Source organism: Lepisma saccharinum, chromosome 8 (assembly GCF_977018435.1).
Source record: "Lepisma saccharinum chromosome 8, izLepSacc3.1, whole genome shotgun sequence".
NCBI classification, from domain to species: Eukaryota; Metazoa; Arthropoda; class Insecta; order Zygentoma; family Lepismatidae; genus Lepisma; species Lepisma saccharinum.
Genome location: NC_139236.1, coordinates 70041106 through 70067066, shown reverse-complemented (window position 1 = coordinate 70067066; position 25961 = coordinate 70041106). Strand labels below are relative to the sequence as shown.

Genomic DNA, 25961 nt, shown 5'->3' with positions numbered 1-25961 from the left:
GTTTCCATTTCCAATACATTCGAATGAATACATATTCGTTTCAATGGCATTTACAAAATCACCTCTGACATTTTATGTTAAACAAGTAAGATTATTTTTGTGCACGTGTGTGTTAGCCGATACGTAGCATAGTATTTTAGGAACAACACTTGAAAAAAAATTATTGTAGGACTAACTAATGAAAAATTACTTTGTAATCGAAGATCATAATACCTTTTAAGGTGTGGTAATATTATAATGGGATTGAGATACGAAACTCTCGGATCCTGATCCGGATTTTCGGATCCGGTTCCAGATCCGAAACTTTCGGACCCGGATCCGGAACTTTCGGATCCAGATCCGGAACTATCGGATCCGGATCCAGATCCGGGACTATCGGATCCGGATTCGAACGGATCCGGATTTTTCGGATCCGGATCCGTTTGGCCATCCCTACCACACACCGATCAAAATCATCCATACAAAATAAACCAAACCTCTTTTATGACGTCATCACGCAAAAACCCACACTTGCTTGCCCACACACCTACATCATCAATTGATCTTTGATCGATCTTTTCCAATCAATTGATTTATCGACTTCAACGGGGGTACATAACTACTCACGACCTTTCAAAAGTGTACGGAAAGTTAGTTCGGTAAGTACTTTCTCCTGCAAATTGAAGAAATGAATGCGTTTCGGGGATACTTCAATTTTACCAGATCACTTAAGGTGAAAAGGCCGTGTAGAATTCGAGATTTTAAGAGCTTCGAGAAATTTCGAACATTTCGCGAGCACGTCAGGAAATGGCGATTTTTTTCCCGTCCTGAATGTTGGGATTTTCAAAATTTTCCGTCCCGACCAAAAAAAAATCTGTTGCGTACACTCCTACCGAAAAGTTGATACCGGGATAGGGGCAAAAAAATTCCTGTTCCGATCCCGACTTCGGGAAATGACTTCCTGACTTTTCGGGATCCCGAAAAAAATGGTCAATTTTAAAAGGTCGGTATTGCTGCTACAACCATTTTTGTCGTCGTCTTCTTCTAAGAGAACCAAACGCAACCAGTCAAAACCAATGATATATAAATAGCTGGATAGCTGACTCGCCGCGGACGAGTGAAGCCACACAAGAGGTCTCCGTGTACGGCAAGAACCCGTTGGCTGTATGCGCGATAGCAGCAAATATGGTTATTTCTTGACCGAGTCTGCTGCCACGCGCGTGTCAGCAGTAAGAATGAGCGTCAAATTTGCTCCTGCCACGTAATTCGTCTGCTAAGAGGATATTACAAATTATTAAGAACAGGTGAAGACGAGAAAAATGCAAGTTTATGACTAGTGGGAATGAATGTCCAGGTAATTTAGAACCTTCTTTTTAGAAAGCATTTAGCAGTGTCGTGGAGAAGCGCACGTGGGAGGAGCGTACAGTGTGATCTGCGGACAGAGAGAAAAAGATCGTGGGTGAAGCGCACATTCAAATGTTCTTCTTTCTTTCCTTGCAGGTGAATGCGCAATGGAAGTTATTACCAGTGCCAAGGGTAAACCTTGTCTCTTACTGGACGGATATCAGTATCGTGTTGGCCGTAAGACTGAAATGTCTGGTGTTTGCAAGTAACAGTGGCAAGAAATTATTTATTTTATTTATTTATTTATTGAGAAAATTTCAGATACAGCACGTAGCCATTTTACACTGAAATCAGTAACAATGAAAAGAACAAAAATAAAAATAACAAAATAAGACAAAATATTAATATAAATAAGTCAAGATAGCACAAGTAAATATTATTTAGCAACATATGTTCTGATGGTTGACCGAAAGGCGTACTCTGTGGAAAATACATCAGCACTTGATGGGAGGCCGTTATATTGGTTTGGAAGTCTGTGGAAGAGCGATCTTTTTTTTGAATTTCCAGTCTAGGCTTTTTTTGTGTAAAATAGATTTGTGTTGCGTGTTGAGCGCATAGGCACTCGAAAGTTGAATTCCTGGAGGAGCGTGTTGCAACGGATTTTGCCATTGACAATTTTGTAAAGATACCTAAAATCATTCAGTAAACGGCTTTGATAGGGAGTCTGTAGGTTTAGAAAGGACAGGAGATGAGGTGTTGGAAAGGTGCGTAATGAGGGAACCCTGTAACGAACTACAGCCAGGAAAAAGTTAAGAACAGAATCGATAGTGGAGAGCTGAGTGGGACATGCCATGGACCAGACGGGAGAGCAGTATTCTATTATTGGGGAAATGAATGATTTGAAGTACAAGGTGAGGGCTGAGATGTTACTAATTTCGGTGAAACGATACAAATTATTAACATCTTGTGATTCATTCTACCTTGACGGAACATTCAAAAGTTGTCCGAAACAGTTTGAGCAAATTTATTCAATTTATGCTGATGCAGGAAGTTCCGAAGAGGAAACAAACATCTGGCAAGCCGTTTATGTGTTACTAGAAGATAAACAGAAATCTACATATATGGAGATTTACGGCGCTCAAACATTGTGGTTGGACTCCACAGCATGTTAAAGCAGACTTTGAGATGGCAGTAATAGAAGCCATAAGAGAAGTGTTTCATAAGGTTGTAATTACCATTTTAATCAATGTCTTTGGTGTCATATACAAAACATAGATCTAGCCACAACATATAAGGAAAATGGAGATATTAGGAAAATATGTCGTATGTGCGCAGCTTTAGCCTTGATACCACATGAAAAAACTGACGAAACATGGATATGTATCATGCAGATCACTCCCCAGAATGAAAAGCTGATGCAGTTTCTTTACTATTTCGTAGATCAATGACTGGACAATGCTTCTTTGCCGAAAACCAAGTGGAATGTTTATAGACTAAGACACAGGACAAACAACCCTGTGGAAGGTTGGAATAACAAGTTAAATAGGATGGTGGGAATACATAATACACAATCATACTGTGCGCTAATCCCACTAACACCTGAGATCCTATGCGCTGGTTCCACGAAATCTTGCTGTGCGCTGATCTCACGTGCGCTCCTCCCACGTAACCCATTTAGCGATTTTATTTTAATGCTAACAGAACCTAACCTAACTACGATAGCATTTAGGTTCATTATTAGAAGAATGTTAAGGAACCTAATCTTAAAACATTTTTGTGTAAAGCCAGTCTCACACGGCAGTTAGGTACGTCCTCACTTCGCCATCGACTTCTAGCTTCGTTACTTAACGATCGTGAGCTTTATCTTATTCATTTCCCGACAGAATGGAGTCTATTAGTGGTGACGTCACAATCAGACGACGAGCTGGAACTGAGTCTACACAGCGAGAGGACATTTTTTTTCGTATCCAATTCAATACTATATTCCTTCGGAAGGGGTAGCTTTAATTATTGTGACAGCAGTTATGAAAACAAAATTATGATGCGTATTGTACATCAGTAAAGAGATTTCGGAGAATACGACATACCTTACAGAGGATAAGGTAAAGAATAACCGGAGTAAGAAAATCATGCATTTTCAAAACATTCCACTTCCGAGCACAGCCGAAGCCGACCCGAACTCACCCGATCTCAAGTCGGCCACGCTGCCGCTATGGATGATGGGAAATCAGCTGTTTGAGGCGATTGAACCAACGGCGCCCGTTGACTGAGATTTATTTTGGAGCATTCGCTTTATTCGATTTCCTACTCCATTTATTTTTTTACATTCTCATCTGTAAGGTATATGTTATATATAGACGTATTCTCCGAAATCTCATCTTTACATTGATGTACGATACGCATCATAATTTTGTTTCATAACTGCTGTCGCAATAATTAAAGCTACCCCTTCCGAAGGAAAATAACATTAAATTGAATAGGAAGAAATCACGTTATCCTGTTGTGAAGATTCAGTTCAACTCGTCGCCTGCTTGTGACGTCACACTTTGGACTCCATTACAACTGCACTCGTTACCTAGAGGTCACTTCTGATTGGTTATGTTTCCTACTTCAGCTGCCAGTGTGTTCTTAAATTCTAGTTGGTAGTTCTGTGGTATTTACGAAGGATTTAGGGGTCTGCCCGTTCGCACTTCATTTCTGCAACCTTGTGTTCTGACGTCAAATGAGGAATGCCTACGAGGTTAGGTTAGGCCTGTTAGGTTGGTTCCATTAGCATAAATACAATTAAAAATTATTATTTAGGCGGACGTTCTGTCCGAAAGGTACAAAGTAAATACTTGAAGCACGGTCTTAACGGAACTGACGTTCACGATGTATCGAGACCACAGGGCAGAGCACACGAACTTGGAGGCTTGGTTACGTGACAAGTTAACTTGTTGTTCATTTGTTTGAAATCGCGGAGGTAGAAACCCAGCAAGTTGTTTGTTGCAGTTCTTCTAAGGTGTGGAAATGTAGGTATTAGAACATTTACAAATGCTATGTGATTTCTGTGGTGAAAAACAAGTGTTTAAAACTCATAAAACCAACGTGTCCTCGGTTCTATCTACTGATCGTATTTGGCGCTGCAGTCGAAGTGCAGTTCGGAAGATCTGGATTTAGAGATGGTTTCTAAAGTCAGTCTTACACGGTGGTTAAAAAGGCCCCACTTCCCGACCCACCTCGACTCGAAACTACCATAAGATTTTTTACATCTTCAGTTCGCCAAGGCAGCAAAAGCAAGGGCGCCGACTTTCCAAAATTTCTGTGGGTGCATATCAATGGCGGTTAGATCTGTAATTATCAAGTATTGTATACTTTAAACAACTTACATGCACAATGATTGCAAGAGGCAATGATATTATCAACACGTTACTAAAAGAAAATACCACATTCATATAAATTAAAATGAAAAATCTTCATAAATGCAAATAATTTTAATTGTATTGCAGAAAGAACTATGCAAGGATTTTGTTGTGAACAGAAACTACAAAATGACTAACTTTATGAACCAAATAATAATAATAATAATCATGACATGTTAACTTTCAATATAAAACACATTCCTTCTTACGTCATTTGCACTTATGAATTTGTTTGCAATTTTGGTAATGTCAATATTTTAGTCATTTCTTTATGAACATGCAAAATTGCCAAATCATTCAATCTTTTTTGGGTCATTGTTGACCGCAAAAACGTTTTCAATCGTCTAAGTGCTGAAAATGACCGCTCAGAGGTACAAGAAGTAACAGGTATAGTTAAAATCACCCGTACAAACTTCACAAATTCTGTGAGCATTTCACGCATAGGACCACTGTTTTCTCTACGTAAAATATTTGTAATGTCTGACAAGTTGGCCACTTTTTCTTTGTTCGTTCTGCACACATCTAGAAACATGTCCCTGTGCAATGTTAGCTTGTTTTTATCAAAGTCTGTCCCATAGAACTGCAGAATTCGATCAGCACCAATTTGGCCGATAGCAAAAGCTTCAAGTTGTGAAATAAGTTCCAAAACCTTTGTTTGAAATCTACGATTTAGCTAATCCACAGCCACATCAATTATTTCAAAAAAATATTTGTCTGTACATTTCATCCGGCGTTAGATACGTATGAGGATCACTACCTTCGTCGTAGCGTTTTGGCATCTTCCTTTTTCTAGGCAAAACTAGTTCATCAATGTTCAATTCCTCCGCTTTCCTCATGGTTCCATTCCACAACTAAAAAAATATATCCCTTTGTGAAGCTAAACTTGCAGACAAAGTTTTGGTTTCTCGGTATGACAATGATTTCTTCTGAAAAGAAGAATGAAGTTGTTCAATCCTGCCGAAAACTGAAATTAACATTTTCAGAAAAATAAAGAATCTGAATTGACGTAGGTTTGAAAAATATCCACTAGCCTTCCCACCGACTTCACTTTTTTTCTTCTGACAGATCTCCCAAAAATTTCAAGAAAACGTCATAATTACTTTCCAACGATTGTAGTGATTTTACCCTCACACACCACCTTGTGGGACAGAATGGTCGCAAAGTCAGTCTGGGAATGTTTTTTACATCACCATCTTCGTTGTCTTCTTGTAGCGATTGAAACACTGCTTGCCTCTTTGGCGAATTTCTTACAAATGATATTAATTCACGAAGAATCACCAGAAAGTCTCGCACATAACTGATACTTTGCATCGCATCTTGCACTACCAAATTCAAATTATGCGCCGAACAATGAACAAATATAGCTCTCGGCTCCAACTGAGTAATCCTACTTTGTAATCCTGTTAAATGTCCACTGACATTACTCGCGCCATCATAACATTGACCACGACAGTATTTTATGTCGAGAGATAAACGTCTTATGACATCCTGGACGACTTCAAACAATGTCCTAGAACTTGTTGAAGCTACTTCATAGAAGCCCATAAACACTTCTTCAACTTGCAGATTTTCATCGACAAATCTGAAGCATATGGATATTTGTTCCTTCACTGATATATCGGAAGTCTCATCTACAATGAGAGAAAAATATTGTGCGGCCTTAATAGATTTTACAATATTTTGCTGTACATCGCTGGATAATAAAGAGACAATTTCATTCAATATATCGTGAGAAACCCACTTATATGTAGTTAGTTCGCTGCAGCCAAGATTTCAACTCAGGAGCATCTTCTGCTCTAAGCAGCAGCAACTGATGAATATTTGATGCTTCATCGGTGTGAACCCGAATTGCTATTCCTTGCTGACTTAAAAATTGGAGGGACGTTATATCTTTAAAATCGCCTTGCAAGCATTTTTCATATCTCCTAATTTATATGTTGAGATAAGAGATGGCACATTGGTTCCTTGTTTCGTAGTTGCCAGAGCAGTCACGGACAAACGATGAATTGTACATTTTTCGTGAAACCTGAAACGTTCAATTGCCTTTTGCTACAGCGCCTTGAATAACGTAGTGTGGAAAACGACGCAAGAAACTGGTTCCCCGAGACGATGACAAGTAGATGGCAGTGCGATCGACCCAGGTGCTAATTTTGTTATGAAAGTAATGCGGCTTAGTTAGTTTTTGGAATATATTGTGTAGATTTGTTTCTCTAGAAAGGCGATAAGTGAATTGATGGAAACAGTTATATTTCTGGAGTGATTTGCAGTCACGAAATGGCACTAATTTGGAAAGAAAAGTAAAATAAAATTAATAAATAAATAGCATACGTAACACAAGAAGAAATATCGCAAAGTGATTCCGGACCTCAGGTCTTGGACTGTGTATTAGAGTTTATTTTTCTATGTTATTAGAATATAAATAGTATCCTGAGAGATATTTCATACCGAGGCGACAAACCACAAATGTCGCTTGAAAGCGAGCAGTCGGAAATCAATGCAGCCTTTCGAACCGTAGGGACAAAAGCGCTGACTGCACCGTTTCCTCAAGGAGATTTTACACCAAAGCGACACGGGACAAACGATACGAGGATTTCACACCAAAGCGACACGGGTCATTCGGTCCAAGGCAACTTTCATACCGAAGTGAGACATGTTGCTTGGAAAGGAGCCAATCAAGAGCAACATTTCACATCGTAGCGGCATGACGGGAAGCACAGGCCAGCATTCGGTTGGTGAAATCCTCAAGCGATAAGTGTCGCGTGCCGCTTATCGCTTTGGTGCGCAATGTCACTAAAGCAAGACACTCTTTGCATCGCGTATGTGCGAACAACAAACCACGGCAACATGTTGCAAGCTATTGAGGAAATGGCCCAGTTTGAGCGACGCAGAAGCGACAAAGCGACACGTGTGGCTTATCGTGTCGCCTAGATCTGTTGTTGTAATGTGCCGTTTATCGTGTCGCCTATCTGTTGTTCGCAAGCAACGCTTGCTAATAGACTGAAGGCACCATGTCGCTTGTCACTTAGTTGGGAACTCCCCCTGTAGCGCGTCGCTTCGGTCTCAGCACCCTTCCTTTAAGGAGCTTTCCGACCGAAGTAACAAGTAGCACGCGAATACGCCATATGAACGTGTTTGGACCCTCATGTGCAATGAATGCTATTTTACAGTCTGGAAGTGTGTGTCACTAGTGTGACAGTGTGAACATCCCGTGTCGCTTGTCCCATTGGTTTGAAAGTTGCCTTACACTCATGTCGATGGCACTAAGAACGTTTTGTGGGGTTCCCCTTGTCGTTTCATGCAATCATCATTATCATCATCGCCGCGATTAGTTTAAAGCGAAAGAAAGGAGACAGTAAATATCAAAAATACAAATGCTTCAGTGTGTATATCTTTAAAAGAAATGATGATGATGATAATAATAATGAACCTAATTCATACACAAAAATTTAGTTATCAAGAGCATTCCACGCGTATTTTTTCTCCCGTATTATTAGCAAAAGTATGACGATAACAGGACGTGGTCGACTATCTAGAATGTTCGTTAATATCTTCGCGACCACTGTACCAAATATCATAGCAATTATCACATTCATAGAAATGCTTCATGTAAAAGAATCAGACGTTGCAGTGAAAACTCCATTTACTTCCATTATAAGCAGTCGAACACCAAGCACCGGGGTCAACACCAGCGCCTCTAGCGGATCATTTTCGAGTGGAACCAGCCAGAGAGCGCAGAACCATGCCGTTTTCCACACTACGTTATTCTAGGCGCTGTACTTTTGCCACTGGGAAAATCCATTTCGAACAAATGCATTACACGAATCCCTGTCTGCAGAAGTAGCAGTTGCCGACGGAAACACTATACTGGAATCAAAAGCGTTTTTATACACACTACAGAACACTTTGTCCAATTATTTGTCATAATAAATCCAAGGAAATGTCTTTTTCCATCCTTCATGGTATGACCTGCCTGACGATTTCTTGACACTTGTTGCTAATGTACTACAGGAACTGGCAGAAGACACATTCTCGGGTTCCTTATTTTTTGACTGAACATGCTTTTCACTATGTTCAGTGTCAGTAATATCCACCTGTGATGACGACGACAAACGAATGACGAATTTATCCATAGCTACTAGCAAACCTACTGTTCGAATTCGAAAGTATGTAAAGAAGCAATACTCAATATTGTGTTTCAGCTTTCCACGCGCGTCCCGTGCCGCGTTTGAAAATTGCGAAAAGTTTTGCCCGGCCAAGAGCTTTAGCTCCATGCATCATGTCAGTAGACCCTCTTCTTTGTACTATTAACACGGTAACACCCTTTTTTCTGAAAATGAGAACTTCCCAGTCTACAATCTAAGCTCCCGCGTCCTTCCAAGCCATTGTCTCTCGGAGAACAAACAAAACGATAACAATCCATATTACATGAAAACAACTTCACTCATACAAAAGAAGAAAAAATCAACTATTGACGGAGTCGGTCACAATCGGCTTCCTTGTGTTTCGATTTATTCTTTATTAGTGCTCAATATCGGCAAGTAGTTATTTTAAAACAATTGTTGACGAATGGAGTGGGCGTATTGTAGTGTGTCACTTGTAAGGAAACATCAAAGCAAGCCGAAAAGACGGGATTCTATTCACAGAGCAATATACTTCCATTGTTATTGTGGGGACTGCCTTTGACTTGGCCAGAGACAGGCAAGGAAGGGGGAATGTGTTGCTTGGTTGCCTTTGCACAAACACATTTGAAACAATTACGTTTTAGAGGTTAGAAATTTTAACTTCCATCTCAATGTTTTAATTGCTTATTATTTTTTGATAATGGCAAGTGAGAAATATTTATTTCGCACCCACAAGATTATTTATGTGGGTGCTCGAGCCCCGGAGCACCCACGTAGTCGGCGCGCATGAGCAAAAGGGGTCTCACACGATCCTTAAAATGGCATCTTTAAAAATGGCGACAGCACAAACACGGTATACCACTTCTCAAGATTAGATGCTAATAACTGCTGAAGATTTGGGAAAATAATGTTTTCTCTTAAAAGAATAAGATAATATCATTGGCACTGTTGAAAAATGCAGCACATGTAACCCGAGGCAGTGAATATGAGTATATAACATATGTTATTTCAAGTTGATATACCACTTTACGGACACACTAACATAAGGGTCCTTTACCCGTATATTACTATAGAAGTTGTATATTCTAATAAATCCCTTCTCGTACGGTTTTGAAATATATACCCCAAGACAAACTAGTCAATTAAGTTACATAAACTTCAAAACATTCAAAGTGCGAAAATTGTGTTGTTTACATTACGTTATCATATTATATTTATATTTCATTGACACTTCTTTGCTCCTAAATATTTATTGTGAAATTAACTTTGAAGTCCATGAAGAACTAATTACAATTCATAACTTATATATATATCATTATTCATTCATTACAACACTACAACACTAGCAGATTAATTTACTGCGGTGCTACACACAGCACAGTCTATTTGTTACAGCCAACACACATACATACAGTGTTTACTGTTTACTTCAAAATAGTATTCGCGTCGGTTGTGAAAGTAAAATACCAGTATCACAGTACGAAATTTGGACATACGAACTATTTATTCAAAACAATAATCTTCACTCAACAAATAAAATATTCGTCCCAATGATTTATATAGCTGTATTGGTCGAATCTTTTTCTTCTTTAAGCTGCCTTGAATAAACATTCGAACATCTATTGCCTTTCTTCTTCTACTACTTCCTACTTCAGCTAGCCAGTGTGTTCCTCAATTCTGATTGGTAGCTCTATGGTATTAACGATGGATTTAGAAACGGTTTCTAATTCTGTCGGGAACTGAATAAGAGAAGGCTCCCACACGATCGTTAAGTAACGAAACTAGAAGTCGATGGCGAAGTGAAGACGTACCTAACTGCCGTGTGAGACTGGCTTAACAAATAGACTGTACTGTGTCTAGCTTCCCATAAAATTAATCTGCTAGCGTTGTAATCATATATAAGTTATAAAATGGGCGTGGTCAAAGCAAACTATTGTAGGTGGCAGCAGCCCTGTTGTGTCCCCACGCTTTTGATCAGCAATTGTTCTCCCATTTAAATACATGAGGAATTTGATGCCGAACGTGCTGCTATTACATTAAATTGCAAGTTTAATATCATCTCAACCTCAGAAATTATGTCTGAACAAGTAGTATGGTTTGTACTAATATAAACCCGAGAAATGATGAGCCCCCTCAGGCAGATTTGGCTACACTTAAAACTAGCTGAAGATGAGCATATGAGCTTATTGCTCAAGTGTGGTACTCTGTCTAATCCAAGATTTTTGTAAAAATGCCCTCGGGAATTTCCTGTGAAATGATGAGGCCCCTCAGATTGATTTGCCTACACTTACAAAAGCCACATCTGTGAGATTGTTGTCCATAAGCTTGTTAAAAATATGCCCCTCTTGATATTGTTTTTGCTACACTTAAAATTAAGCCACCCACACCCACCCACATATACACCCACACATACCCCCCTCTCACACACACACACATACACACACACACACATGTAATGCAAAAGCTCTTGCATCATGTTGTGCAACAAATTATTATCCAATATTATGCAACAAATTATGATGCAAGAGCTATTGCATCATGTTGTGCAACAAATTATTATCCAATATTATGCAACAAATTATGATGCAAGAGCTCTTGCATTACATATCAGTTAGTATTGTGAGAGTGGCTGAGGAGTACAGATGTGTTGTTGCATTGCTCCTCATACAGGTTTGATATTTGACACATTTTGCTTGTTTGTTGTAATCCACTCATATTTAGAGTCAGGTTTATATCTGCCCCAATTTGTTAATATGTTACCTGGAATATGCTCAATATTTTAATTGGACACCAGCCTCAACTCATATATCTAATACTAAGATAATGCATTTTGCAGAGGCCTTCTAGAATTGCTCTGTGACTCTCTCATTTCTTACATCATAAACATATGATTTTTTCCCTATTAGAAGAACACTACATATAGTGTCATCAGGGAGTGTATCGTGGAATTCACAGATAATTTTAATGTTTGTCCTGTCATTAACCACAACTTGTTTTCTTTTTGAAGTGTTGATGACAAACATGGGTCTCTGTGCTTTGAATTCATCTGGTGTGTAATACATGTCAGTATTGCCAGTAGTGACCCTTTTGTATGCTGTAAATGCCTCATATAATTTGAGGAAATCATCCTTGGACATGTCTAAATTATAATTTTCTCTGGGGAATACCTCATTTCTGCCATTTTTAAGATATATGTTCTTGATGTTGCAGTTATCAAATTTACTTGAATTTTTTTCCTGATTATTGTGTCTTCCAGTCTGAAACAGTACCACCACAAAATCTGGCATGTCATATTGTATACTGGAGAATGAATTTGTAGCATCAAACTCATAATAAGTACCAGTGGCAGGTTTCTGTACACATTGATATGTATAAAATTGTAAAGGAACCTGTGGATTTTTTATTATATCAGCTTTGTATTTAAGAGCATAACTGGCTTCATACTCAACAACCGGGATTCTTAGCTCCATAGTCTGAATAAGGCACTTGCCTTCATCAGGTAGGGTATTAGGCAGAGCTTCCCCTGTAGAGTTTAATGTACTGTACCTCATCAAAGCATTATTATCATTGGCAGCTCTTCTAAATGTAATTCTTAAACCACCCTTCCACATAATATCTTTGTAATCTGAGAAGAATCCTGGCAACAGGCGCATGGGGAACAGCACTGTGTGGCTTTTAGATATAATTTTATCACCAGCTTCAAATCCACCTATTTTGTAGTAAGAAGCCTCGGTTTTGGATAATTTTAGTGTGGCCAAAGCTGTGGACGTAATGCCGGGATAATCTGCTCTGTTTATAACAACACCATGTTTTCTGATCTCAATTTCAGAGAACAGATGCGGCACAAAATTGTCCACCAATCTTATATTTGAATTTGCCGGATAATCTGTACCATCGAGCTTTACAACATCAAATTTGATGTATAGATCTGCTCTGTGGGGGTGTATAAAGCCATCCCCTACATCAAGATCAACCTCAATTTCTGTGTTGGGTTGATTTAAATTTGCAAAGGTCCTTCTGTTTGGGGGGAATGATTGTAGCTCATAACTCTCAATATTTTCCATTTTTTTTGTATGTATTTTTATTTAAATATTAATTTCTATGATTGCAGTTGTTGTGGCTCCAGCAAAATCAACTAATTCTTCTTTTTCATTAGTGACCATCAACTCAATGTAATCTATTCTATTATGGCACACAGGAAAATATAATGTTGGGAATGGAGTGTAGATGATTGGCTCCATAAATTCAGAATTAGGTTTAAATGTTGCAATGATGCCAGTTTGTTTGTGAGTGCCTATGCCATTTGATTTGGTGATTCTACCCTCGGCCACATTACAGTGAATATTTAGAGTCTCTATGGCTAAGAATTTAGGTATATTAATAGCAGTGTGTTTGATGGCCGGTTCAAGTTTTGTGTTGTTCTCAAAGCCTAACAGCTCTCCTATAGTACCCAGATCCACTGTTTCTGTAGCAGATACAATCTCTACTCTGTGAGTGACAGAATTTTGAGTTAATACTATACCTCTGGGTAATTGAGCATTTAGAGTAGATAGATTATATTGCCCTGGAGTGATGACAATTTTTTGATCCCCTACTGCAATTGTGTTGTTGTGGTGTGTAATATTAGGGATCAAGTACATGCCATAAAATGCTCTGAGAGCTATTGTTTTGGGATACACTATATCATCATGTAATCTAAGTTTCAATATTGAATTTTGGCTGGTGAGATGGAATACCCCCATGATGTTTTAAATACCACAAGGCTTTTTGAAAATCTTCAATTGATGGTTTATTTATTTGAGACATATATCTAAGAACAGATAAACACAGATGTCCGCAATTAACATCTTTGAAATTTTGAACACGGGCATTATTGTAATAAAGATTAGCTGATTTTAGATATTTTACTAAATTTTCAGGTGGAACACCTCCAAATGAATCAAACACAAATGCCTCATTTTTTAAATATTTAAGATAACAAATCCAGTGAGTGCCCTGATTTTTGTACTTATCCAAATTAACAATGCCACACTCTTTGTTGAGTGGTTGCTCTGGCAAAGAATCAGACATGTACACACCTCTAAAATTTTTGATGCCCAGTGGCTTGATTAAAGCTTCAATATCTTGGTTTGTAAGCGGCTCTTGTTTTTTTTAACTTATTCGTGGCTCTCTTAACACCTTTGCCTTGTTTCTCCATGGCCAGGTTATGGCGCTTCAATTCATCTAATTCTGCCCTATTCTTCTTGGCATCTATTACTGTTTTTGCTATGGCAGCTGATCCCCCAGCCAAGCTCCCAACAGCCCCAAGTGCTGCTAAGATGGCCGGGATAGTAAATATAAATCCACCCACATGTGATTTTTTTTCTAGATTGCTGTAATTTTTTTAATTGAGGGGTACTAAGTAACAATTTCATACCATGGCCCTTGGCAATACAAGAATTTTTTTTCTTGCGCTGCTTTTTGGTTAAAAGACTATCAATAGTTTTAAGAGATTTAAGACCTGCATAAGGTATCTGATACATAACACCCTTGGCCTTCATCCTAGGTTTATTATATACATATTCACAACCCCCACCCCAGTTTTTGTTTGGTGTTCATAGCTATGGTGGTCCCCAATGCTGCTATTTTTTCACTTAAAGAAGCATCTTTGCTTACAAATCTACCAAATGCAGCCTCTTCTAATTTCTTGTCTGCAACATGTCTCTTGTCAAGATCAGAATGTGTGTTGTATGCTATGCCATGGTCTCTGCAAGCAGCATCTAGAGGATTAACACCAGGATCACCTCTGTTTAATCTATGGTCCAATTTTGTGCCTGGACCACAATACTGATAGCCTGGAATGTGTAGTTCAAATGGCAGCTTGTTTATAATGTCTTTAACAAGCCCCGACCCTCAGAAATATTCCAAAATTTAGGTGGTAGAGTATTAATAATTTTTATAAGATATCCAATCCCCTTAGTGTCATTCACTATAAAATTAGACAATTTGGTGCTTATCATGTCCATAATTCCAACCTTTTCATTGTAAAAATTGTGGTTGCCAGCATTTTCCTCCCCATCTATCACCAATAACCTATCTACAAGTTTCCTGACATCATCAACCCACACAAATTCTTTGGGCAGGGTGTTGTAATGTTTGATTCCACTGCCAGTCTTGATCTGTGACCATATGGGCTTGATTAAATTGTTGTATTTTGCTCCACTGCTAGACTTCAATCTTTTTTGTGTGGGATCATTGTTCTGGTATAGAGCGTCTGATTTTATTAATATTTCTTTGTAATGCTCATAATCTTGATCTGTATAGCTGCCAGGCCTTTTCCTAGTCATCAGTTCCCACAATCCAGGTGTGCCGGGATATTTAACAAAAGCACCTCTTTCTCCAAGATGAGATTCTGAATATACAATTAGATCATCTCCCATAAATGTTACTCTGAAATTGCCAATTCTATGTATGATGCTACCATCACGCTCTGTGTCAGCATATAAGCCAAAGACCTCATCTTTGTTGTCTTTAGGTGTGCTTAAATATTTATGAGCAAGAAGACCCAATTCAATAGGATCCTGAGTAGCTTCAATTCTTCGAGGAGCAACAGGACTAGGTGTATGAATACTAGAAAGTGGGGTGATTGGATAATCTAATATGTTCCTAGCAGCTACAGGTACAAGCTCTGTGATCAAATTTTGATTTTGCTCTGTAACAGTTTTGATATTTTTACCTAATTCACTAATAGCATCAATAATAGGCTGTTCTGTTTGTTTATGTTTTTCATAAATTCCTCGGTTCTCTGATTTCCATCCCTTAAATCTTTTTACAAGATAATCTCTTAATTTAAGATCATCAATGATTGGCCTTTTCATGGTTATTTATATATGTTTCAATGTCTACAAAATTGTTGATTTTATTTCTGTATTTGCCACTATTGGGTGTTCTTGTCATATCAATTGTGACAAACCCATAACTGTCCTGGTTCCAGCACCTACTGCAAAACTTGGAAAAATCATTGTAGCTCAAATCCCCACCTACATATTCATCATGTATGTGTTTGAGGTTGGTATGATCTTGATGAAACACACATATAAAATTGCTGTTGTCTCGGATCAGCTGCTTCGGAATTTTAGAAAAAGTCTGTGCCAGGTAGAAACAATCTATGTTTTTGTGTCGGCCCTGTGTAAAAAAAATTCTAACCTTGTTTTGATTATCCAGTATAATGTCATCAAACACAACAACAGAATTATCGAGACATTCATGGAGTGGCTTAACATCTGGTTCAAAAGTGGCTATATCCAGTCCATCATATAGCTTCATCAGCTGCTGATATTTTAATTGTTCCAAGCTCTTAGAGAAGACATACAAGTGCCTGTTTTCCCAGTCTAACCAGTTGGGTGCCAATAAAAAATCATCAATCATTAGTGTAGTTTTGCCACAAGCCGATGGCCCAACAATAAGACATCTAATATTATCAGGTAGCAACTTGCCATTTCTCTTAATCTGCTGTTCAGGTTCTGGCAGCCTTTTTATAACATCCCAGGTGCTCATATTATCACTTTGTTTGCCTCGATCCAGCTGTGTTCTGGAAGTCCTAGCCATTTGACAAGTAACTTGTTGCCTTTTCTGCGGATGATTTTTTCTATGAGATATGTGTCAGGCTGTTTAGTTTTGCTGAGTTCTTCTTCATAGAACCGGCCTTTGAGAATTTCTCCTCGGTGGTCTTTTATTATATATGTGTTAAGGGTCCCAGGTTTAACTTGAACCACTGTAAATAATTCAGTGCTCCAGTTTCTTGTAAAGCCTCTTTTGAATAAGTGCTTACATTTGCTGATTCTTACTTGATCACCCACCTTGTATTTGGCTTTTCTTGTTGTTGGCTGGTATCTAGGATAATAAACAGTCCTGATCAATTTTTGCTCATCAGATGAAGTCACTTCAGAGGGTTTCATGTTGATTGTGGAATGAACGAAGTTGTTATATTTATGTAGAAGTTCTGGAAGAATATTAAGCCATTTGTAATTACCTTGCAGGGTAAATTGTTTATACATATGATTTTTTAGGGTTTTGTTGAATCTCTCTACAATTGAGGCCTTGAGATCACTGTAACTCGAGTAATGTTGTATTGACTGGCTTTTAATAAATTGTTGGAAGACAGAATTATAAAATTCCTTGCCATTATCTGTTTGCAAATAGCGCGGTGATCTTCCACTCTGATTGATGATTGTCCTGAAGGCTTCTGTAACACATGTTCCAGTTTTGGATTTGAGTGGCACAGCCCAGGCAAATTTTGAAAATGTGTCTATTACAGTGAGTAGATACTTGTAGCCCTTGTTGATTTTGTCTAAGTTTTTCAGCTGTCCACTTGCCATCTCAATCAAGTCGCTTTGCCATAAATCATCTATGCCTTTTGTAACTACTGGCAGTCTCTTATAATTATGTCTGGCTTGTCTGTGTAATTCATCAACAATAATTTGTCTAGACATAATATGTAAACAAGAATATTGCAACTATGGGGTGTTCAGCAGCTGATACTACAGGATTTTCTAAATACAGTTTGTCTCCTATTTGTATATAAAATTCCAGAGAGCCATCATCTTCAGCATAAGATGTTTCTAATGTATTGGGATCTGTAAAATCCTCTAACTCTACACTGGTGATTTTTTGTTTGTTGTCAGCATTTGTTATTGATAAGGTAGGGTAGTGGTGTGCCTGTGGTTGTAGCCAATATTTGATCTTGATTGGTCTCAGTGTGCCCCCAACAAAAAATTGGTAATAAAATTGTGCAGGGGACAGCATATATATTTTGCCACCTGGTGTAAATGGTGAATCATATTCTTTGTTGGGGATGCTGTACAATTCAAGAATTACTGTATGTTTAGGATTCTCGATTATGCCAGTTATTTCTTTTTCTGCTGTAAGCAATCTACTTGTTACAGATTCAAGGTGCTCATTTATAGTCCTAACAACATCATCATGGCCTGGCTTGATTTTTATGTCCACAACAAGTTTCTTGTATTGTTGCACAATATTTTGTAGCTGGGTGGCAAAAACAGACAAAGCATTTGCTTGATTGGATTCCATGGTCCCTAGCTGTTGCTTGATATTAGCTACAATTTGCTGTAAATTTTCAACAACTGCCAATTTTGAATTTTGAGCAGTAAGATCATGGACCTGTCTTCTGATATCCTCAAACAGGGCATGCAGATCTTTAATATGTTGATTGGTTGGTAGAGTGGCCACTGTCTGAGTAAGTTGTTTGATCTCTGTCTGGATATTCTTGATATCTTCTGATTTCAATATGCGATTCACTGCCCTCTTAATATTTTTAAGTTCCTGTGATGTAGGCAGATTTGATACAGTATTTTGCAAAGATTCAAGTGCCAATTTCACATTATTTAATTCAGAAGCATCAGCCACATTTTGGAGCAGGGCTATATCTGCCTGAGTGGGTGTTGATTGTTGTAAAATTTCAAGCTTTGTTTGGATATCATCGATCAAGTGATGAAAATGAGATAGCTCAGATTCAGTGTTGAGGTTTTCAAGCTTTGTGATCTGTTGCTGGACACTGACAAGGGTGTCTACAATACCAGGCAAGCGGGATTCTAGAGATTCTTGTACATTTGTCAAATCATTTTGCACTGCTGCTATTGTACCCTCAAGATGGGTTATGGTACTTTGAATTTTTCCAAAATCTTCATATGTTTCAAGTTGCAGCTTAATGTTGGCAACACTCCGAGTTATTGCACTCAGAGCATCAGAAGATGGCAAGTTGTTCATAAAATTTTCAAGTGTCTCAATTTTTTCTTTAACCTCGGCTATGGCATTGTTCAGAGGGTCCAGATTAGGTATCTGGAGTGATTGAATCTGTTCTTTTAGAGTGGAAATCACTAGATCAAAATCTTCTTGTGATTTTATGCTTTTGACAATTGTTTGGAGCTGTGTCTGGACATTATTTATCTGCTCTTCCAATTGTTGTTTCAATTGCTAAGAGTTGGTGGCCTGGGTTCTAAAATTTGGCTTGAAGAGCTGCTACAGCTTCTTCTAAACTTTGAAAATTATCTAATGTGGCCAAATCAGTATATTTCTGAAGCAATAATTTGAGTTCAGAATCAATTTTCAGAAGAGGGTCCATGCATTGTGATTGTAAATTTGTAATTTCTAGTTGAAGACTGGCATTGAGTGTGGTTTGTAAAGCTTGTAAATCACTTCTTAATTTCTTGACTCTGACATCAAGCATCAGAATCTCATCACTGTGATCTTCATGCCTTGTATGAACAAATATATCATTAGGCATTTTTGTTTTAGCCGTTATTTATTATTGAATATCTAATTCTTAATTCTATAAAAAAGGGTATAAGCTTGTCATAGGATCCCGGGACCTTAGTATATAAGCAGTCACCAGCAGAAACAGTATAAACAGTGCCAGAAATCATGTTTGAGTGCTTAATTCTATAAATATTTCTCCCTATTGAAATCTTGACATTACCCTCAGGGGTTGTAATAAATTGTAATTGTCCACCTACAGGTAATTGGTAATGATTTAAATTATTGTTAAATATGTACAATGTTTTACCTGTTTCATCATCAACATCTGTAAGTATGCTGTTCAGATGAATAATTAACAAAGCACTTAGTTTAGATATTATATCAGAAGAGGCTTGTGGTGTTGGCAGGTCCATAATAGCCTGTTTTTTGAACCCAAATAAGTTCATAGGCATGTTTATTTATTTCAAATCATGCTCTGTAATTGGGCATTGATTACCACTTTTCAAATCACAATGACCCCATGGTAGAGTATGTATGCCACATGATAAAATGCATCTCTTATCATCATGTGGGTCCAGAGCCACTTTTCTTACAAAATGCTAGTCAACAAGTGATCCACACTCTGAATTCTGGATTCTGATGTTCTGATTGTGCTACATGATTTGAGGCAATTTTTGTAATCTTCAAATTCAAGCTCTTTGTCAACAATTACTCTGCCAATGCCCTTGGCCTTTTTGGCAACAGCACCACTACATGTTTCAAAGCTGTACATCTTGGCCCTTAACCCAGCAAATGCCACAATAACATCACCAAGTGTCTCATCTTTTAACTTGCCAGGCACCTTTTTGTTGTGGTGTTGAATCTCTGTATGTTCACTGGTATCGAAGTATTTAAACAATTCAGGCTGGGACATATCTTGATAAACATCTTCTGTCTGAATATCAAGAACAAAACTATCTGTGTCCATGTACATCAGTTTTACACGATCACCATAAAAAGGTTTCAACACATTATAATAGAGCTCCAGCATGTGTAATTTGGCCAATTCCAATATCACAGCCCCTACATAAATAGGCTTATCAAACTTAATCTTTGTTTTTTTCATGTTGAAGAGTGCCATATTTTCATCATAAATTCTTCTGTAGTTGAAATTAGGCTTTGCAATCAATTTTTTGCTCCGGCTGGGGTCAGTAATTATTTTAACATCAATATGTTTTCTGACATTTTCTATTGTTTTGCCATACACAGAATTGACCATCAATTTAAACAAGGTCTTATCAAATTGGCTCATTGCAGATGTTCGAAGCTCTGTGTTTGTATCAATATATGGCTTCAACCATCTTGAGTGCCTGAACCTCAAAACTTTGCCAACTTTGCTCACTTGAACACCATGATTCATCAGGAACTGGAGGTTTTTGTAATATATGACATAATCCTGTTTTGGCTCCAGAGTCATCATCAATTTCTTTTGTTTAGAGCCAGGTGAGCACTTAACCTCAGGAATTGGGGGCAGATCAGAAAATGTGTTGTGTAAATTATCTGGAATTGTCAGATCAACCTCTAAGAAGAGGCCATAGTCACTGTCATCAAAATCCTTAAGATCTTCAATATTGAAATCTTCAACCCACTCAAGCCCTGCATATGGCAGTTTATCCATCATAGCATAACCATAGAGGCTGTTGGCATCCACATCCAGTATATAATTTGATGGCAGTGCTGGATCATAATCAGGAATATATTTGTTATTTGCTCTGGCATATCTCTGAGAGCATTGCACCATGCCCCCTCTTATACATTGCTCCATAAACAGATACATATCCTGATCTTGGATCAGATCCAATTGCATTTTAGTGTTCAAAAACATTGCAGACCATGCTAAGCCTGGCGCACTGTAAAAATACATTGGATCCAGCTTATAATTTTGCATGGAAGATTTTCTAAATGCCTGCAGTATATCGGCTAAGAGAGTGACATCAAGTTTTAAATATGCCTTGTGATAATCACCAAATGACTTGCATTTTAAATTGTTCCACATCAATTGGGCATGGTGATAATCATCATCAGTGATTCCAGATCCTCTGATTTTGCTGTAAAACTCTTGTTGTGGTGGCAGAGCACACTCATCAAATTTAGAAAAATCTGTAACATACTCATATGGATATACACCCTTGCGCCTGATTAATTTCAGGTCCTGATTTGGAAACAAAGCACATGTGATTTTGAATTGATCATCAGATAATTGAGTGGCCAGTGTAGCCAGGCTAGCAGACAGAATTCTGTAGGAATCAAGAAATCTTAAGTGAATAGAAACACCATTAACTTTAATTATTTTGCTAATAGCAATATATTTTTCATTATTTTCAGCTAAAATATTTAAATTCTGCTTGTCAAACCCCTCGCATCTGATCAAATGATGGAAATCATAATTGGATGCACCATGGCAAAATATTGGGACAAATTTTGGTCTCTGGATCTTAATATTACAGCTATTACACAGAGCCATTTTGAATTTACCATCTGTATGAGAATGGTGTTTCACCTTGATATTTGTATCTGAAAATTCAGAATCACATACCGGGCATTTTTCTGCATTGTTGAAATCTTCAATCTGTTTCTCTGTTAAAGGCAACATGGGTTTTGATTTTAATAAGACATTAGATGCTATGTCATGGCACTCATTTTCTATTCTATGTGCAAATTCTTTGATGGCATCTGCTCCCATGTATAAATATTCTTTACTAACAACCCCATCCTGTACAACAACATAATAAAAACTAGAAGGTTCATGTAACTGGTATGGTGTAATTGAAGGTTCATCAGGATCTGGGCTGCAGAATGCAAGGGGTTTGAGATTTGATTCAAAATCACAGACTATATATGCTGGGTGTTCCAACAAGGCTTCAAATTTTTTGAATTTGGCATTTTCACTTGGCATTGGCATCACCATATGAACAGGTTTATGGTTGCCACAGTATTTCAGATGCTCAATTAACTTGTTTTTAGCAATTTCTGCATTCTTTTCACAAACACCATTCACCATTTTTCTACCATCAAATACAGTTAAACATCTTCTGCACAACTTAAATATTCTATTAGATTTGTCTAGTTGTTTTCTTACTAAAGCTTCAAGATTATGTATCAGAGTGTAATGGTGTGTGCCATCCCCTTCAATTAAGAGCAGATCAATCGGAACAGCGGAATCATCATCAAATGTACTGATTCTGAGAGGTGCTATCAAGCAATTGCCACGGCCAGTAGAACAAATAAAAACATTAATAGATAATTGTTTACCATTGATATCCCGGGCCTTTTTTTTCAAATTTATCAATATTCTGAACAGACATTGGATATTCTAAACCCTCCATTGCTTCATCAAAATTGTGTTCATATTGTTTATAATAACTTATTCTCTCAGGATGCCTTAAAACTGGAAACAAAGCAGCTAAAATACACCACAAAAAGCATTTCTCATCATTATTTTCTATGTTAACCACGGCTCTTTTGTTTTTAATATTGGCAGGTAATGGCAAATATGTAGATCCTTGTAATGGGCTGAATTCAGAAATATTAACATAGAGCTTGTGTGGAGATCCGCATAGGCTCCATCCTGACTCTTTTCCAGCAAATTCAGAGTGTTTAATATTCAATTGATCTATCAAACTGCTTAATATTTTGTCTAAATTTGCATTTGAATATACCGGTACAGTTTCTGTTATGTGGGGCTGTGTAAATTTTGTGCCATTTGGTTTCTTATATTGTGTAAACAATTTGAGGGACAGCTTATAAGAGCCATTTTGTGCATTTAGAATTGCCTGCACATCAGGATTTATACTGTTCAAAAAATTTTTAATGTCACATCTTGGCTCTGATACAAACCGGTAATCCCTAAGTTGGCCAGCAAAACTGCTATGGATGGGTTCATAGCGTGGCTGCTTTGCTGCTCTAGCATTAACAGGTGTTTCATGCTTCCTTTTCAGACCAGATGTAGATGGTTGTGGGGGCAATGTTGATGACTGTACAGAACAAGTACCCTTATGTTTATAAGTGAAGTATTCCATGCTATATTTTCTATGGCATTTAGGGCATATTTTAGTGGGAGTTCTGCATTTGCCTAGAACACAATTCCTTTGGTGCCTGGCTCAATTGGGGCTGGATATATTTTTATTACACTGATTGCAATATTTTTGATTTGGCATTTTTTGTTGTTGGTTTATTATATAAGATTTCCTGGGGTTCAATTCAAAATTTTGTACTTAATATATATATATAAGTTTTGTTCAGCTGTGTGCTTTGTATATTTCTTGTGTATATTTAATATGTTAATATTATTAATTTTTATCCTCGGTTTATTATATAAAATTTCTTGGGTTTTAATCAAAACTCCATGCTTACTATGACAGGTTGTAAAGCTAATAGCCTACAAGTGGAAAAAGATAATAAATATTGATCTACACTGACCTAGCACAAATGCCTGCACAGACATGCATGTCCTAGAAAGGCAATGACCTTACACTGTGTTATGTATTGATTTTTGTATAACAGGCTGGGACAGATATAAGCCTGACTCTAAATATGAGTGGATTACAACAAACAAGCTGGATGTAACAAATATCAGATTTTTTTAAACAAAATATAAGCCCTTTTGTTCAATATATCAGAAATATATTTAATATGAATAATAAGAAATGTTATATATTAAACCAAACATGCCTGTAGTATGAAAAGCACTGTAACAACACATCTGTACTCCTCAGCCACTCTCACAATACTGGCTGATATGTAATGCAAAATCTCTTTGTATACCCTAAGCATGGATTAAAACATCTGAAACAATGAAGCAATCAGAATATAACACATCATCAAATTATGTCATAATTAACCAATCAGAAAACAACACATGCCTAATAATTTATTGCATAATATTGGATAATAATTTGTTGCAAAACATGATGCAATAGAAATAAACCAGAAATAGGCCACAAGTGGACCGGAAGTGGACCGGAAATAGGCAAACCGGAAGTGGACCGGAAGTAAACCGGAAGTGGACCGGAAGTGAACCGGAAGTGAACCGGAAGTGGACCGGAAGTGGACCGGAAGTAAATATGTGTGGGTGTGGGTGTATGTGGGTGGCTCTTATGAGCATCTTGGCTTAGTTTTAAGTGTGGCCAAAATAATATCAAGAGGCATATTTTTGACAAGCTTATGGACAACAATCTCACAGATGTGGCTTTTGTAAGTGTAGCGAAATCAATCTGAGGGGGCTCATCATTTCACGGGAAATTCCCGAGGGCATTTTTGCAAAAATCTTGGATTAGACAGAGTACCACACTTGAGCAATAAGCTCATATGCACATCTTGAGCTAGTTTTAAGTGTAGCCAAATCTGCCTGAGGGGGGTTCATCATTTCTCGGGTTTATAATATCATATTTTATACTACTTGAACATGATAGTTGAATAATCAATGTTGTAAAAGTAAGACTTTTGAAAAGACTATCGTCAACAACAGAAAAGATATCAAAACTAAAAAAAAGCCTTAAAATTTGCACAGCACATTTTTACGTCACTTGCAATTTTCATAATATGAGTGATATATTGTTGTGAATCCGGTAAAGAATAATGCATAATAATTCCGCGTGACTGTACTTTTATTTTTACAGTTGTTCTTTATAAGTTTCCTTTTTTTCACGAGATATCATACTTTTCAACGTAGCTAGGTAGCTAGTAAATGTGGTCCTTTGTTATATATACACACACATTTATCGTCAAGAATAGTTATTACAAAAAATATTTTTTTCTTTTGTTTCATGTCTCGCAACCTCTAGGGCTATCTAATTTACAGGAATTATAATTTTAAAATTGTTACTAGTTTATTGCCTTTTTTTTTGGATGTATTTGGCCACAGAAACGGGATTATATTATTGAAGTCGTATCTCGTGTGATGGCTTGGTTCAGTATGCTGATCAGGTTTTCTGACAAAAGCAGGACGAGCTACCCAAGAACAGTAATTGTCTATCTTTTATATCTGCTTCCTTCATCATCCGGTATAAGGCAGACAAGCACATACCACAAATATGTAAGAGAACTATTGCTAATTTGGTAACTTGTCTTGCAATTGAATTTCTGTCATGAACAGCTGCAAAGAAACAAAGGCTTTCCTTTTAAAGGATTACACTGAATAATTGTTATTTGATTAGGATACTAAAATGACTTCAGTATTTACATGCAGTACACAAGAGATTCTAAACACGCTCTAAAACATACTACTGTTCGTTTCAACGTATTATTTCAACAATCAAGACACAAAATAAAGGGCATGCTCAAGAAAAATTATGTTTCTTTGATTATCAAGTGCATTACGTGGTTAACATCAAGTTTGGATTTGTCGGTTATCCAAATATTATTAATTTTGAAAATAGTCTTTCAGTTAGTGTAATGTGCCTGAAATTGAATGCCCTATTTTTAACCGCGAACGTGATTTGTTTCTTCAATTAAAACTTTTAGATTACAATTTAGTTCATCATACCAACCTGTGACCTTCTCCCTTGTTTATTTATAGTTATAAATAAAATCCCATTGGAGCATGGAAAAACCTTTCACTGTTCATAAGTCAGTCATTGTTCTCTGCAGTTTTCAATGCAACATAACACAACTCAACTCTCTGATCGTGCATCGTACGTTTCACATCAGGTATCCACATCATTTAATATATTGGGTTGGCAACTAAGTTCCCGCCGTTTTTTAAGGAAGGTGTTGAAAGGTTAGTTTTCAATAAACAGATACAAGTAGTTAATCAATAATGTATTCTCCTGTGTTGTTTACAACGTTTTGCCAACGTTCAACAAGGTTTTCAATACCTCGTCGG

General features: G+C 37.4%; 1 protein-coding gene across 1 annotated transcript in view; it reads left to right on the top strand.

The window, feature by feature from the left end:
* The first annotated feature begins 9378 nt into the window (after positions 1-9378).
* LOC145991834 (uncharacterized) overlaps positions 9379-25961 on the top strand; it is a 109101-nt gene continuing 92518 nt past the window's right edge. Inside the window, exon 1 of the mRNA XM_083127879.1 lies at positions 9379-9491. The gene's annotated coding sequence lies outside the window, so the exon portion shown is untranslated. The remainder of the gene's footprint in view (positions 9492-25961) is intronic.